Source organism: Mobula hypostoma, chromosome 2 (genome assembly GCF_963921235.1).
Source record: "Mobula hypostoma chromosome 2, sMobHyp1.1, whole genome shotgun sequence".
Lineage (NCBI taxonomy): Eukaryota > Metazoa > Chordata > Chondrichthyes > Myliobatiformes > Myliobatidae > Mobula > Mobula hypostoma.
The window spans coordinates 244,543,795-244,561,901 of NC_086098.1; the positions used below are offsets into that span (position 1 = coordinate 244,543,795).

Below are 18,107 nucleotides of genomic sequence, written 5' to 3' on the forward strand. Positions count from 1 at the left end.
TCTAACCCTAACTGAATGTCTTTGGAATATGGGAGGAAATCAGGGAGAACGTGCAAACTTCATAGAGATGGCGGTGGGAATTGAATCACGATTGTAGGTGATGTGAAGTTTAAAGTTTTATGCTCACCGCTACATTAATAGTTAGGAGAAGTTTAAATTGTGTATAAATGAGAGGTAAGTAGAGATTTGACAATAGGTGCAGGAGTTGGCCATTCGGCCCCTCAAACCCACATCGCTATTCACTGTGATCATGGCTGATCATCCACAATCAGTACCCCGTTCCTGCCTTATCCCCACAACCTTTGATTCCGCTATCTTTAAGAGCTCTATCCATCTCTTTCTCAAAACATCCAGAGGCTTGGCCTCCACTGCCTTCTGGGGCAGAGCATTCCATACATCCACCACTCTCTGGGTGAAAAAGATTTTCCTCAACTCCGTTCTAAATGGCCTACCCCTTATTCTTAAATTGTGGCCTTTGGTTCTGGACTCATCCATCAGCGGGAACATGGTTCCTGCCTCCAAAGTGTCCAATCCCTTAATAATCTTATATGTTTCAATCAGATCCCCTCTCATCCTTCTAAATTCCAGTGTATACAAGCCCAGTCGCTCCAATCTTTCAACATATGACAGTCCAGGATATGCTCCAGGAGCATTTCAACATATGCTCCAAGAGCAGATGGAACTAGGCAGAAGACCAGGTGGCATGATCTCAGTGGGCCAAAGACCCTGTTTTTGTGCTGTAATATTCAGACTAAATGCAGGCCAGGTTTATACACTGGAAGCGCCTGAAAGTGAACTGTAGGGCTGCATTTTGCCGCCCTTTTGTAATTTTGCTGTAGCATCCCTTGCAGCACCCGAGGGGACAGGCAGAGGTTGGTTTAATGCCTTGTGCAAAGGCAGCTCCAACAATTCAGGGCTCCAGACCCATTAACTTGTCAGCTCTGTGTACAGTTCTCAAGGGAAATCCAGAGCAGCGGGGTTCAAACACGTCAGTGACCATGTGCAGTGTCCACCACAGCTCAGTGGGGCACTTCAGAAACGAGCACACAAATCTAAGCTGTCTCTCCTGTGACGAGATAATAAACTAGTCTGTCTGCTTTTTGTGACACTCTGCAAAGGGTATAATATTGATGAGAGGTGGGGCATTTGACTCCGCTGTTCGGGCCAATGTTTGCATTGCAACGAACAAAACAATCTGTGAATCATTGCCATGTTGTCCATGAGAATTGGCTGTGTCCAGTATGCCTGCTGCGTTTAGAAAGTGGCAATGGCAACCTCCTTTTGGAGCTACTTATTGACTGTGAATCCTTTGGGACCTTCTGATACAGCAGAAGGTACAATGGGAGCTACAGATAGGGAGGAGTTGGTTGGGTGGGGAGAGGGAGGATCTGATGCTAGTATCTTGTGTTCCATTATCCATGTTCACTCTTGACTTGACCTCCAACCAGCATCAACCAAGCTTGAAGCTGCATGAAGCTGAGAAATGCAGAGGTCATTTCTTTCCCGGCTTCCATGAGCATCTGCTGTTCCGGGCAGATCCAAGTACTTGCTGGGGAAGCTATCATCTGGTCGCAGCCCAGATAAAGTGGGCAGCATTAATGCAGGGATAGTTTGGAGGGGGATCCTGTGTATTGACTGAGCTGTGGAAGTGTGCACCCTGTTTTAAAGTTCAAAGTAAATTTATTCTCAAAGTATGTATATGATACCACATACTACCCTGAGATTTATTCTCTTACAGGCATTTACAGTATAATTGTATAATACAGTATACAATATAATCTAGGAAAAAAAACAAGGATTGATAAGCAACCAATGTGCAAAAGAAGACAAATTGTACAAAACATAATAATGAGCATATGAATTATAAGGAGTCCTTGAAAGTGAATCTATAGGTTGTAAAAATCATTTCAGAGTAGTAGTGAGTGAAGTTATCCATGCCAGTTGAAGAGCCTGATGTTTGTAGGGTAATAACTGTTCCTGAACTTGGTGGTGTGGGGTCTAAGGCTCTTGTACCTCCTACTGATGGTAGCAACGAGAAGAGTACATAGCCTGGATGGTGGGGGTCCTTGATGTACGTTGCTTTCTTGTGCAGCGCTCCACATAATAAACTCAAAGCTGGGAAGGCTTTAACTGTGATGGACTGGCCTGTATCCCCCACTCTGTAGTGTTTCCCATTGGTTTTTCTATACCAGGCTGTGATGTAGTCAGTCAGGACACTCCGCCGTGCATCTATAGAAGCTTGTCAGTAACTTTGGTGACATGCTGAATCTCTGCAAACGTGTAAGAAAGTAGAGGAGTTGTCGTGCCTTTTTTGTGATGACACTTAGGTGCTGGTGACTGTTTCTGGTCCACTGGCTATTAGATGTAACCATGCTGCCTTTTAATCTCCAAGCAGAAAGAAGTAACATACTCACAGCAAGCTGCGTAGATTCGATGTGTCACCAAAAGCTTCGACCGAGTTCTATAAGTGCACATGGGAGAATATCCTAACTGGTTGCCTCATGGCCTGCTGTGGAAACACCACTGCGCGAGAACTCCAAGGCAGAGTACAAAGTAAATGGCAGGATACTTGGTAGTGTGGAGGAGCAGAGGGATCTCGGGGTACATGTCCACAGATCCCTGAAAGTTGCCTCACAGGTGGATAGGGTAGTTAAGAAAGCTTATGGGGTGTTAGCTTTCATAAGTCTAGGGTTAAGAGTTTAAGAGTCGCGATGTAATGATGCAGCTCTATAAAACTCTGGTTAGGCCACACTTGGAGTACTGTGTCCAGTTCTGGTCACCTCACTATAGGAAGGATGTGGAAGCATTGGAAAGGGTACAGAGGAGATTTACCAGGATGCTGCCTGGTTTAGAAAGTATGCATTATGATCAGAGATTAAGGGAGCTAGGGCTTTACTCTTTGGAGAGAAGGAGGATGGGAGGAGACATGATAGAGGTGTACAAGATAATAAGAGGAATAGATAGAGTGGATAGCCAGCACCTCTTCCCCAGTGCACCACTGCTCAATACAAGAGGACATGGCTTTAAGGTAAGGGGTGGGAAGTTCAAGGGGGATATTAGAGGAAGGTTTTTTACTCAGAGTGGTTGGTGCATGGAATGCACTGCCTGAGTCAGTGGTGGAGGCAGATACACTAGTGAAGTTTAAAAGACTATTAGACAGGTATATGGAGGAATTTAAGGTGGGGGCTTATATGGGAGGCAGGGTTTGAGGGTTGGCACAACATTGTGGGCCGAAGGGCCTGTACTGTGCTGTACTATTCTATGTTCTATGTAACAGAAAAGCTTTAGAAAGTGGTGGATACAATTCAGTCCATCATAGGCAAAACCCGTCCCACCACTGGCTATATTTACATGGAATGCTGCCACAAGAAAGCAGCATAATCACCCCCCCCCCCACCCCCCATCCAGGCCATGCTGTCTTCTCATTGCTACCATCAGGCAGGAGGTTCAAAAGCCTTGGGTCCCACGCCACCAAGTTCAGGAACAGTTATTATCCTGAACCAGTGAGGATGACTTCTCTCACCACAACTCTGAACTGATTCCACAACCTGCAGGCTCACTTTCAAGGGTTCCTTACAACTAGTGTTTCAGTACTTTTTTATTTGCAGTTCGTCTTCTTTTGCACATTGTTAGTCAGTACTTTTTTTGTAAATTCTATTGTATTTCCTCTCTCTCCCCCCCCCCCCCCCCCAGTAAATGTGCAGGACAAGGTAGTAAATGCTAACATACATGTTCAAAATAAATTTATTATTGAAGGACATGCATGCCACCGTATACTACCCTGGGATTCACTTTCTTGTGGACATTCACAGTAGATGCAAAGAAATGCAATAGAATCAGTGAAAACCTGCACTCAGGTGGGCAAACAACCAATGTGCAAGATGACAAACTGTGCAAATCAAATGTAAATACAAAAGTAAAAGCCTTCTGACCTTTGTGTTCTTTGATAATAAATTTATTTTGAAATTTGTACTTATTTCAGGGCTTGTGAACTGCTTCAGAAGGCAGGGGGCGTGGAAATGTAACTCTCAACCACCGGCCCTCTTATTTCTTCAAACGCTTTCCCATTGCTGCTTTGTACAATGTGTGTGCTAGTTAGTTGTCGAAGGAGCTCGTGGAAATAAACATCACAGTTGTTTTATACAATGGCAGAAGCAGCTGTGTTTTCAGTGTCGAGGTAGCCACAGATATATTGAGCTCTGATGCAATACGAGTCATGCCATGTTGCTGAGTAACTGGTCGAGAGTATAGGCCTTTAGATTTAGGCATATCTTGCAAGGAGCATAATTGCTAACGTAGATCTTGTTTTGTCCTGTAAATTGAGTGAGTTACAACATATTAACAGACCTTTTAGCCCAAAGCCTGCCACAATCATCCAACAGCCATATTCACACTAATCCTATCCAAACTGATTTATTCTCCACCCCCCCCCACCTTCCCATCAGCTACCCCCTAGGTTCAAGGGTTAAGGGCCAGAGCTAGGTACAAAGATGCAAAACAATCTCATCTCCTGTTATTCCTTCGTACAATGGCCCTGCACATTGGATGGATGGTTAGAGACATGGATGGATGGGTAAGGGTGCAGGGTGAAGTGAATGTGACTGATAGGAGAGAACAAGTCACTTCTCCTTCTGTCATGTTAAAATGCTGGCATGTTGTGGCCGCACAGTAGCGTAGCGGTTAGCATAGCGATTTACAGTTGCAAAATCAGCGTTCAGTTCCCAAAGCTGTCTGTAAAGTTTGTATGTTCTTCCCATGACCGTGGGTTTCCTCTGGGTGCTCCAGTTTCCTTCCACACTCCAAAGACATGACAGTGATGCCTGTGGGCTGCTCTCAGCACATCCTCGGTATGTAGGTCTTTGACGCATTTCACATATGTTTCAATGTACATGTGACAAATAAAGCTAGTCTTCTGATCTATGGCTGTGAAGGGTAATGCAAGGAAACCGGCTGAGAGTGAGAGAAACTAAGACATCTGGACATAGAAACATAGAAAACATAGTCATACTTTATTGATCCCGGGGGAAATTGGTTAAAACATAGAAAATAGGTGCAGGAGTAGGCCATTCGGCCCTTCGAGCCTGCACCGCCATTCAGTACGATCATGGCTGATCATCCAACTCAGAACCCTGTACCTGCCTTCTCTCCATACCCCCTGATCCCTTTAGCCACAAGGGCCATATCTAACTCCCTCTTAAATATAGCCAATGAACTGGCCTCAACTGTTTCCTGTGGCAGAGAATTCCACAGATTCACCACTCTCTGTGTGAAGAAGTTTTTCCTCATCTCAGTCCTAAAAGGCTTCCCCTTTATCCTCAAACTGTGACCCCTCGTTCTGGACTTCCCCAACACTGGGAACAATCTTCCTTCACCTAGCCTGTCCAATCCCTTTAGAATTTTATACGTTTCAATCAGATCCCCCCTCAATCTTCTAAATTCCAGAGAGTATAAGCCTAGTCGATCCAGTCTTTCATCATATGAAAGCCTTGCCATCCCAGGAATCAATCTGGTGAACCTTCTCTATGGCAAGAATGTCTTTCCTCAGATTAGGGGATCAAAACTGCACACAATACTCTAGGTGTGGTCTCACCAAATAAATTATCTTGCAGGTTGCCCTCAGCACATCTTCAGACTGTGGTCATTGACACAAACAACACATTTCATGATGTTGCAATGTACATGTGACAAATAAAGATGATAATCGGTCTCTGGTTTGGGTCTGATATTACCTGGTGTGCGACACCCGTAAAGTTCATAGAGCACAGCTTAAACTAAGGCCAACCTGCATTAATGTTTCTCAAGTCTAGGCAGTACTCTTCCTGCAATTGGGGGCACATCAAGGAATAGTACTGGTCAAATGTAAACAGGACTTGGTGATCACGTGCAATGTGTTGCAGTAAAAATCACCCAGCTGTTGTCTGGCACAAGTTGTACAACACATAATTTTGACAGCATTCTGGCAGTAGCTAAATTGCTTTGAGTGTTTTTAGATGGCTCGTAAAGGAGTTTGAGTATGTGCATATATAATCATCTCCTTTCCCAGCCGACCTGCTTCTTCAAATATTCTCGCTAAGATGATTTTGTCCTGGGCTGTTGTCCTCTCTTCAACTGGCGGGTTCAGTTCTGGGGTCCCTGTTTACATCCACATGTGACCACTTCTTTAAGTAATTAAAAAGTGATCAGAATTGTGATCCTATCGCAAACAAGAGAAAATCTGCAGAAGCTGGAAATCCGAGCAACACACACAAAATGCTGAAGGAACTCAGCAGGCCAGGCAGCATCTAGCAGGACAGGAGGGAAAAAAGATGACGAGTCAGAGTAGAAGGTGGGGGGAGGGGAAGAAGAAACGTAAGGTGATAAAGTGAAACTGGGGGGGGTGAAATAAAGAGCTGGGAAGTTGGAAGTTGATTGGTGAAAGAGACACAGGGCTAGAGAAGGGGGAATCAGGAGAAGACAAAAGGCCATGGATTGAAGAAAAAAGAGGAGTTATTCCCCATCCCCTTTTTCCCCTTCTCACCTTATCTCCTTGCCTGCCCATCGCCTCCCTCCAGTGCTCCTCACCCTTTTTCTTCCTTTCATGGCCTTCTGTCCACTCCTATTTGATTTTCCCCTTCTCCAGCCCCATATCCCTTTCACCAATCAGCTTCCCAGCTCTTTCCTTCATTCTGGTCTCACCTATCACCTTGTGTTTCACCCTCCCCTCCTCCCACCTCCAGGCTCTGACTGCTCATCTTTTTTGACTCTGGTCCTGATGAAGGGTCTCGACCTGAAACGTCGACTGTACTCTTTTCCGTAGATGCTGCCTGACCTGCTGAATTCCCCCAGCATTTTGTGTGTGTTGCTCAGAATTCTGATCCTTACGCCTGCATGGATGCCAGTATTAATGCCAACAGTCTTGGTCCTGACCACAGGCTGTCCCTGGATAACAAACTGGCACCATTTGTACAGATGTCCTTGTCAATCTTGTCCTGAAGTCAGCAATGTAATGAAAATCACTTGATTTGCTGGCCTCACTCCATAGTGTTGTAATACATTAAATGGCATTTAAAGTACATTGTATTGGTAAGGACAATTACTAATGGTGGAGATGAAGAGGAAGCTAGTTGGACCATTCGTAGCTATGAACATGAGTGTGTGTATTGGACTTCTGAATTTAATAATGTTATGGAAGCTCTTTTGTATCAGAACCAGGTTTAATATCACTAAGGTATGTCGTGAAACTTGTTGTTTTGCTGCAGCAGTACATTACAATACATAATAAACAAAACAAATTACAAGAAGTAAATATATATAAAATTTTAAATTAGATAAGTAGTGCAAAAAAACAAATGAGGTAGTGTACATGGATTCATTGTCCATTTGGAAATCTGATGGCAGAGGGGATGAAGTTATAGTCATAGTCATACTTTATTGATCCCGGGGGAAATTGGTTTTCGTTACAGTTGCACCATAAATAATTAAATAGTAATAAAACCATAAATAGTTAAATAGTAGTATGTAAATTATGCCAGGAAATAAGTCCAGGACCAGCCTATTGGCTCAGGGTGTCTGACCGTCCAAGGGAGGAGTTGTAAAGTTTGATGGCCACAGGCAGGAATGACTTCCTATGACGCTCAGTGCTGCATCTCGGTGGAATGAGTCTCCGGCTGAATGTACTCCTGTGCCCACCCAGTACATTATGTAGTGGATGGGAGACATTGTCCAAGATGGCATGCAACTTGGACAGCATCCTCTTTTCAGACACCACCGTCAGAGAGTTCAATTCCATCCCCACAACATCACTGGCCTTACGAATGAGTTTGTTGATTCTGTTGGTGTCTGCTACCCTCAGCCTGCTGCCCCAGCACACAACAGCAAACATGATGGCACTGGCTACCACAGACTCGTAGAACATCCTCAGCATCGTCCGGCAGATGTCAAAGTATCTCAGTCTCCTCAGGAAATAGAGATGGCTCTGACCCTTCTTGTAGACAGCCTCAGTGTTCTTTGATCAGTCCAGTTTATTGTCAATTCGTATCCTTAGGTATTTGTAATCCTCCACCATGTCCACACTGACCCCCTGGATGGAAACATTAACATGGAAGGAAAAGTTGACATTGAGAGTGTGTCTTCAGGCTCTTGTACCACCTTCTTGATAGCAGCAATGAGAAGAGAGCATGTCCTGGGTGACAAGGCTCTTTAGTGATGGCTGTTGCCTTTTGAAGGTGTATTGGATGCTGGGGAGGCTGGTGCCCATGATGGGGCGGCTGAGTTTGCAACTTTTAGCAGCTATTTCTGATCCTGTGCAGTAGCCCCTTCGTACCAGTGATGCAACTAAGGCTGATTTATAAGCAGGTGTGCATAACCCAGAGACACCTTTATTCTGTGTTTTCAAAGGAAACTACTATGGCCTGTTCTTGTTGCTTGTTCTGCTGAATATGGTAGGCATGCTATGTTGATTCTAGAATGTGTTGTCATAGAGTACTACAATGCAGAAGCAGGCCTTTTGGCCCATCTAATCTGTGCCAGTCTGGGCCCATCTACCTACATCCTGACCATAGCTCTCCATATCTCTCATTCATGTACCTATTTAAACTTACCTTAAATGTTACAACTGAACCTACATCCACCACCTCCACTGGCAGCTCATTCCACACTCTCACCACCCTCTGAGTGAAGAAATTTCTCCCTCAGGTTCCTGGTAAATGTTTCACCTTTCACCCCTAACCAATGACCTCTAGTTCTAGTCTTTCCCAACCTGGATTAAAAGAAGTATGTATACATTCGCCTCTATCCCCCTCATAATTTAGTATACCTCAATCAAATCCCCCCTTATTCTTCTGCAGTCTGGGGAATAGAGTACTTAGGGCAGAGATTGGTCGGTTCTTGATTGCTAAAGAGGGGGTTAGGTTTAGGGTTAGGGAAAAATGAATCAACCACGATCATAGCGCACCCAGTAGGGCGAATGGCTAATTCTGCTCCTGTTCTATACGCTGTGATTGTCGGTGTCAAGTCCAAGGTGGGAAGAGGCAGGCTCCTGGAGGCTGGGATTGGTGGTGTGTGGAGGAACCCACTCCTCGGGTCAGAGGTGGTCATTCTTTTGGTTGTTAATGAAAATGATGCATCTCACTGTATGTTTCAATGTAGATGTGATAAATGTAGACTCTGACGAGACGTAATTGAAAGGTCAAAGGGGCCCTTCATATCCTGCCTTTTTTATTATTCCTTTTGTGTATGTACTTTTAATAGCTACAGTCAGTTCCCTCAGATTAGAGTTGCCTCGCCTTCCGTCTGCTGTCAGTCCTGTTCCTGCTGTATTAAATTTTGTGCCTGTGATTCTGAGAAAGTGGGAGGGGTGGTGTATGTGTCAGAGGGTCACTGTGTGTGTGTATGGGGGAGGGAGAGATCCATCTCCCAGTGAGGGTCAGAGAGGGAGAATGTGTGTGTGTGAAACAGAGAGAGCCTCGAGGCTCCTAGGAACAAATGATGTCACAGCTCATGTATTCACAATAAAACCTGGGAGCGTGGGGAGTGAAAATTCCCACATAGCTGTATACAAGTTTGGTGTGAAGTGTGTGACATTGGCATGTGAAGGTATCCCCTCCGACAAAGCTTAAAGATGGAGATAATAAAGAGTACAGTCTGTGGGAGTAGGCCTGTATTTTTTTTAATATTGCTTGACTAAATGCATTCTGCTCCCTGCTCTTTGCAATGCTCCCTTTCTAAAGCTGTCAGGAGCAGGAAGCCCCACACACTCGAGGTGTGACGTGAGTCCTCCATCGGGAACTTGGGGGGGGGGGGGAAATTCCAAAAGTTCTTCCATAATAGATTTCAGATTTGGATTCAGTTTTATTTTTATCAAGTGTATAGCATAATAGAAAGTGAAATTTACAACCACTTGCTCGAGGTTGTGCTGGGGGCAGTCTGCAAGTGTGGCCACACATTCCAACACCAACGTAACGTACCCATCGTGCTTGGCAGAGCAAAGGCAGCAGCAGCTATTCCTTCCTCCCACCCACTCACCCGTCTACACAGTTCTCTAATGCCAGGATAGGCCATCGTCGGCCTCCACCTGCCAGTGGACTCTGTTTCGCAGACAGCAGGTCTTTGGCTTTTCTGTCATGTCAATCACGCCTGGTGTAAGACTGAGCAGTTATTGGATTGCTGCAAAGCTGCATCCAGCTCACGACATCAGAAGAGTAATGTTTAACTAATTTGTGTTCTTTGAGATTAGTGTTTTTGATAGTCAGGAGTACTTGGGCTGAAGGGCCTTTCAGTGCTGTGTGGAGCAGCTCTGAAAGGAGAGACTAAACAAGCAAAGGTCCCAACCACTAACCACATCCACTGCTTACTCGTGTCCACACTGCACCATGATATGTGGATCCCTGGTCAGTCTCTACAGTCACCTGAAGACCCACCAATAGACAATCCCTCAGGAGAATATCATGCTCGACTCGAGTGATTGCACAATGACTACTACTACTGAACCACTGGGTGCTTGACCCTCAGGGAATTTGTCAGTTTAACAGTATTTTCAAGAAACCAATCTCCTCTGGACCTTTGATTTTCCATTCCCCCTTTTCATTGATGTGGTTGCTTGTTTGATGAGAATTTTTACTCAGGATAGTGGAAATCTTTAAGCAAAGATTCTCCATTTCTCTCTCACACTTATCATTCAAGCAAATCACTTTCAAGACTTGGGTGTTTCAACAGTGACCCTAGAATTCAATCTGACTTGTCGTTACCTCAGTGGAGGCGAAATTATGCTTTACTGGGAGCCAGTCATTATCGCTGAGAATCCTTGAGAACATCCTGTCGTAGGTACCCAGTGTAGAAATATCCAATGTGTGGTATTCTATCCAATAGCGCTTCCTAGTTCTCCTCAGCCTGAATATCTGTCCAGGTGATGGTAGCATAGTGGCTAGCGTAACGCCATTACAGTGCAGGGTTCTGGTTTCAGTTCCGCAGTTGTCAGTAAGGAGTTTGTACGTTCTCTCTGTGACCGTGTGGGTTTCCTCCCACATTACAAAGGTGTACAGGTTGGTAGGTTAATTAGTTACATGGATGTAATTGTATGGTCCAGGCTGTTTGGGCCAGAAGGGCCTCTTACTGGGCTGTATCTCTTTAAGTGACGTTGGCTGCAGAATGTAAGATATTCTAGGGTATCCAGAATCAGGAAAGAACAAGCATGGCTTGAAAGACTAAATGCCTCACTTTAAATTGTTAGTTAATTAAGCCCATCGCCCCTACTGCGGCTTAGACCACAGACAGCAGCTCACCAGAGTCCTCTGTCCTGCACCAGTCTTTCAAGTTGTTCCCAGGTGTAGCCCATCTAGGTGAAGCAACACACATAAAAGTTGCTGGTGAACGCAGCAGGCCAGGCAGCATCTCTAGGAAGAGGTACAGTCGACGTTTCAGGCCGAGACCCTTCGTCAGGACTAACTGAAGGAAGAGTGAGTAAGGGATTTGAAAGTTGGAGGGGGAGGGGGAGATCCAAAATGATAGGAGAAGACAGGAGGGGGAGGGATGGAGCCAAGAGCTGGACAGGTGATAGGCAAAAGGGATACGAGAGGATCATGGGACAGGAGGTCCGGGAAGAAAGACGGGGGGGGGTGACCCAGAGGATGGGCAAGGGGTATATTCAGAGGGACAGAGGGAGAAAAAGAGTGAGAGAAAGAATGTGTGTATAAAAATAAGTAACAGATGGGGTACGAGGGGGAGGTGGGGCATTAGCGGAAGTTAGAGAAGTCGATGTTCATGCCATCAGGTTGAAGGCTACCCAGATGGAATATAAGGTGTTGTTCCTCCAACCTGAGTGTGGCTTCATCTTTACAGTAGAGGAGGCCGTGGATAGGCATGTCAGATTGGGAATGGGATGTGGAATTAAAATGTGTGGCCACTGGGAGACCCTGCTTTCTCTGGCGGACAGAGCGTAGATGTTCAGCAAAGTGGTCTCCCAGTCTGCGTCGGGTCTCGCCAATATATAAAAGGCCACATCGGGAGCACCGGACGCAGTATATCACCCCAGCTGACTCACAGGTGAAGTGTTGCCTCACCTGGAAGGATTGTCTGGGGCCCTGAATGGTGGTAAGGGAGGAAGTGTAAGGGCATGTGTAGCACTTGTTCCGCTTACACGGATAAGTGCCAGGAGGGAGATCGGTGGGGAGGGATGGGGGGGGAACGAATGGACAAGGGAGTTGCGTAAGGAGCGATCCCTGCGGAATGCAGAGAGAGGGGGGGAGGGAAAGATGTGCTTAGTGGTGGGATCCCGTTGGAGGTGGCGGAAGTTACGGAGAATAATATGTTGGACCCGGAGGCTGGTGGGGTGGTAGGTGAGGACCAGGGGAACCCTATTCCTAGTGGGGTGGCGGGAGGATGGAGTGAGAGCAGATGTACGTGAAATGGGGGACTGGGCTGGGGTGATTTACTGCGTCCGGTGCTCCCGATGTGGCCTTTTATATATTGGCGAGACCCGACGCAGACTGGGAGACTGCTTTGCTGAACATCTACGCTCTGTCCGCCAGAGAAAGCAGGATCTCCCAGTGGCCACACATTTTAATTCCACATCCCATTCCCATTCTGACATGTCTATCCACGGCCTCCTCTACTGTAAAGATGAAGCCACACTCAGGTTGGAGGAACAACACCTTGTATTCTGCCTGGGTAGCCTCCAACCTGATGGCATGAACATCGACTTTTCTAACTTCCGCTAATGCCCCACCTCCCCCTCGTACTCCATCTGTTACTTATTTTTATACACACATTCTTTCTCTCACTCTCCTTTTTCTCCCTCTGTCCCTCCGAATATACCCCTTGCCCATCCTCTGGGTCCCCCGCCCCCCTTGTCTTTCTTCCCAGACTTCCTGTCCCATGATCCTCTCGTATCCCTTTTGCCTATCACCTGTCCAGCTCTTGGCTCCATCCCTCCCCCTCCTGTCTTCTCCTATCATTTTGGATCTCCCCCTCCCCCTCCAACTTTCAAATCCCTTACTCACTCTTCCTTCAGTTAGTCCTGACGAAGGGTCTCGGCCTGAAACGTCGACTGCACCTCTTCCTAGAGATGCTGCCTGGCCTGCTGCGTTCACCAGCAACTTTTATGTGTGTTGCTTGAATTTCCAGCATCTGCAGAATTCCTGTTGTTTCCATCTAGGTGAAGATCCTTCTTCTTCCAGGGATGAGGTCTTTTGGCATTTCTGTAGCTCTAGGTTTTTATAGGATGAGGCTACTAGCCCATGCCCAGATCTCCTCCTTTTGGATCTGGGCTTGGGACTCGCCATGGTGAAGTGTTAAATTGACAGCTTCCCTTTATTTCCTTTATGCCTGTGTCTAAATCCTGTACCTCATTGTGCACACTTGGGGAGGCCCTCCATTGGTTGGAGTTGACCATAGATGTTGCATCCTAGCTCTGTATGCAAGGCAGTATGATAGGGAGAGCAAGCTGTTTCCCATGCTCGATGCAGCTGATGAATCCTAAGGAACAGCAGTGACTGATACAGTTTGGTGTTACAGGAGTGCCAGTCATCATTGACCTCAATGTAGGACTGCCTAAAGGACGCTGGCTCAAGATTTACTCCCAAAGCCTCCCCATGAGTGGGTGTAGGTGCAAGGCAGTGCGGTTTGAGATCAGAGATTTCCTTCTAGGTGAGCTGCCAACCACGGCTGACGAGCCCTTCTGCTCAGATTGACTGATTTTAAGACACCAGTACCACTGGTTTTACCCCGTCTCCTGTCAATAGAAATGGTTCTGCCAGGCTTAGTAACTGGGTCACAACATGAAGGCCGGAGCTGGACTTGGTTGTCAGAGGCAATTTGAGATGCATGAAATTGGGAACATTTAATAGGTAGTGGGAGCTTATCCCCACTATCACCTTCCTCTACCCCTTCCCTGCCCTCACCCAGGTGTGGCAACCTTAAGGAGCCTTAGTGGAGTACTTTCACTTTAAAAGCTGGAGTGGTTCAGTAGGGTGGCATTCCAGATGGTGAGTATTCAGTACTGGCCTTCCCACTGATACCATGTGGCTCCTACATTTTTCTCTCAACAGTCTCCAAATTCTGATCTCTCCCCTGCCCCCACTGGCTTGGATTGTCGCTGTGGCCAATTCTGGCATTTCTGATAGTTTTATATTTCAATTCTATTCTATTAAGATTGGCTGGTTCATGGCAATTGTCAGTAGGAGCTACTAATCAGTCCTAACTTGTGATATTTTTAGGAATTCTTCTTGGCAGGGGATCCAATGGACTTGGGCTAGCTAAATATAATATAAATCCAACCATTAGGGGGCAGCACAATGTATGGTTTTTACAGTACCGCAACCCGGTTTCCATTCAGCTGCTGTGAATACATACATTCTCCTTGTGACCGCTTGGTTTTCCTCTGCGTGCACTGGTTCCTCCCACATCCCAAAGACATGCAGGGTAGCCAGTCACACAGGTGTAAGTTGGCAGCATGGGCGCATTGAGCTGGAAGGGCTCCAAGTGAAATAAAAAAAATAGATTCCATTTATTAAACTTGTTTCTCTCTGGTTACCCTGAAGGAGTGAGAGGGTATGTTTCCACAGCTTTTAAAAGTTATTCTAAGATAGTTTTCTTTAATTTACCTAGCACCCTTCAACAACCCAAACCCCAATGAAATGTTTTTCCAGTTTTAGCAAAGGCCCCTGGTCCTAAAACATTATCTGTGTGCCTCTTCCAATAGATGCTGCCTGACCACCTGAGTTTTTCTGGAGTTATTTTGAAGCACCTGCAGTTTTTAAAAAAAATAATAATTCTGAGTGGTCACTGCTAATAACGAGAATTACAACTCCCAATCTATGCAGAGCAGGTTCTTACAAAAAAAAACTGGGAGTCAACACGGCGTTAATACAACTCAAGGTGTTGGAGTTTCTTTCCGGCATCCTTTGTACGAAAGTTTCACATTCTCCCCATGTGCATGTGGTTAGTGGGTTAATTGGTCATTGTAAATTGTCCTATGATTAGGGTAGGGTTAAAGTAGTTGGGTTGTTTGGTTGTTGGTCCGGAAGGGCCTGTTCCATCTGTACAGTATCACTAAATAAAAATAAATATTTAATGCTCTGTATTAATGTGACAAAGCCCTGTCACTGATTACGGACGGCACATGGCACACTCGGTAAAATGCTCATCCCCAGCACTAATAGTGACCGGGTCTGAACCAGAGCTGCTGCATGGAGCTGTCTCATGTAGAGGCAGCAGCAGCCTGCACAGGGGTGCTGATGGTGGAGGATACCATCATTAATTGGATAATTGAGTTCATTACCTTTTGGTTGGTCTAGGGGAAGGGGCTTAGCAGTTATAAGCCTCAGGTTACCAAGGCTTTGGGTTTTTTTTTCCTTTGTGTTTAGTCTGAGGGTGGTTATATAATTACTGTATTTTTTCCCCAGTGTTTTTCTTGTTTTGAGGTAAATAAAAGCACCTCAATCTATTTCTGCGACTCAAGCCATCTTGTTATTTTTCTTAAACAATTGACCCACAGTTTTTTGTGACAATTTCCTTATGAGCATTTGATTTGTCAAGGCGTGGTAGGCTACAAGCCAAGTGGTTGCAAACACAATTTGTATAGATATGAAGCTTTGGAGAGGGTGCAGCATTAATCAGTCTGTGGCCCAGAGCAGGAATGCCTAATATGGGATGGTGTGGCTTTAAGATGAAAGGGGGTAAGTTTACAGGAGATGTAAGTACAGGGCATTTTTTTGAAACATAGAATAGTGGGTGCACTACCAGGGAGGGTGGTGGAAGCAGATGGAATAGTGATATTTAACAGGCACTTAGCAAATACATGGGGAATGAAGGGATGTGGATCACAAGCAGGCAGGTGGGATTAATTTAACTTGGTATTGTGGTTCAAATTTATTATTTGTTTAGATATACAGCACGAAACAAGCCTTTCCTGCCCAGCAAGCCGCACTATGCAGCAACCCACCTATTTCACCGTTGCCTATTCACAGGGCAGTTTACTATGACAAACATAGATTACGACCTTGAGATTCACTTTCTTACAGGGATTTGCAGGAGAGAGGGAATGCAATAGAATTTTTTTAAAACTATATGTTAATACAGCTTAGCACAGACAATGTGAATAAAAGGCCTATTCCAGTGCTCAAGGTGTTATGTGCTTGCTCGAGGAGTGTTTATGATAGAGAAGCAGGTATGCCTATACGTCTATATGAAATCTATGGTACACTCTGGGTGGCTAGAAGGTAAAATGGGTGATCTTGCTCCTTGAAGATACAGAACAGAGTTGGGAGTTAGAAGTGTTCTGAGCCACATTAATTAATAGGGGAATTTTTGATTTATTGGACATAAGCCAAACTCCTGGCTTGCGTTTGATTGTCAGTTGACTAAACCTAAAAGCTGGGGAGAACAGACAAACAGCTGGTTCCTTAGTAAGTGTGTTTTTAAATTAAGACATAGATGGTGTGAAAACTTAACATCACTGTGTTTAACCTGCCTGCTGATGCAGTCTGTCATTTAGATCTGCATAACTTCAAGGTTAATTTTATTGTTAAAATATGCACGTACATTGCAACTCTGATATTTGTCTTCTCCAAGTAGCTATGAAATACACATGAAAAAGTAAAAGAAATAAAAGAAGACCCCAGAATCCCCCATTCCCTCCCATCAGAAAGAGAGCAAAAACAATCCCCGACCCCCTCCTCCGTAGAAAAACAAACAGCAGTAACTTGGACCACATTGGTTTCGTATTATGAACCTGTCATGGCCAAGCAGAGAAGATTGGAATAAATTTGTCTCTGCCAACGGGAAGGCAGTGATGTGGGATGGAAACTGATCAATACGTTTGGTCATCGCTGTTATTAGGCATGTAAGATAACTACAAAATATTGGACAAACTCAGAAGGTCAGACAGTATCTATGGAGCAGAATAAACAGTTAATGTTTCAGGCCAAGATCCTTCATCAGGACTAGAAAGGAAGGGGGCAGAAGCCAGAATAAGAAGGTGGCTGAGGAAGAGGAGTACAAGCTGGAAGGTGATGGGTGAGACCAGGAGGTTGGGTGGGGAGTTGGGGTAAAGTGAATAGCTGGGAAGCGATAGGTGGAAGAGGTAATTAGCGAAAGGAGGAGAAATCTGATAGGTGAGGAGAGTAGACCATGGAAGAAAGGAAAGGAGGAGGGGCACCAGGGGGAAATGATAGGCAGATGAGAAGAGAAGAGATGAGAGGGGAACCAGAAGGGGAGTGTGGAAGAAATTACTGGAAGTTTGAGAAAACGATATTCATTTGGTGTTCATATAACAGTAATATGAGAGATACAAGAGATTCTGCAGATGCTAGAAATGCAGAGCAACACACAGTAATAATTTAACTAGACTTGTATGAACATACTGAAAGGACTGGGACATTGTCACATCCTGCCATCAATGTTTCAACAAACACTTGGGCTTCATCTCCTAATCCAGAGGTTTAGGCACAAAACCCTAGGTTGAATTTCCACTTGACTGCTGAATGGAGTGTCAGAAGCACCACCTTCTGAGTGAAGGCCGGCTGCTTCAGGGTGAGGTAACTATCTCCTCAGAACTGTTTTGCAGACTCCCCACTCCCCCTGCCATCCTGGATTAAGACTTGCCTCTCAATCTTTGTCACAAAGCCAGTGTTCTGGATGTTAACTAGTTGTTGGATCTTGCTGTGTTAGCAAACACAAACAATTGGCTAAAATTGGAATGACTGAGGTATTTTTCATTCAAACCCTTCCCAGCTCTGTAACTTCTGTAGTTGGCACAGTCTGGAAGGTTAAGGCATGTTGGATCCAAGGTGGGCAGGTTAATTCGTTCCATAGCGTAGCACTGTTGCAGGACCAGTTTCCTGGGTTCAATTCCCACCACTGTCTGTAAGGAGTTTGTACATTTTCCCTGTGACCTCCTCCAGGGTGCTCCAGTTTCCTCCCACATCCCAAAGGTGTGGGGGTTAGGGATAAGTTGTGGGCGTGTTATGTTACTGGAAGCGTGGCAACATTTGTGGTCTGCCCCCAACACATTCTTGCACTGTGCTGGTCATTGGTGCAAACAATGTACCTCACTGTATACTCAGTGACCACTTTATTAGGTACACCTCATTAATACAAATATCTAATTACCCAATCATGTGGCAACAACTCAA

General features: G+C 45.3%; 1 protein-coding gene across 4 annotated transcripts in view; it reads left to right on the forward strand.

Moving 5' to 3' along the window:
* Nucleotides 1-18,107, forward strand: part of LOC134343043 (zinc finger protein 687-like) — an 88,241-nt gene that overhangs the window by 31,454 nt on the left and 38,680 nt on the right. The window lies entirely within an intron of this gene.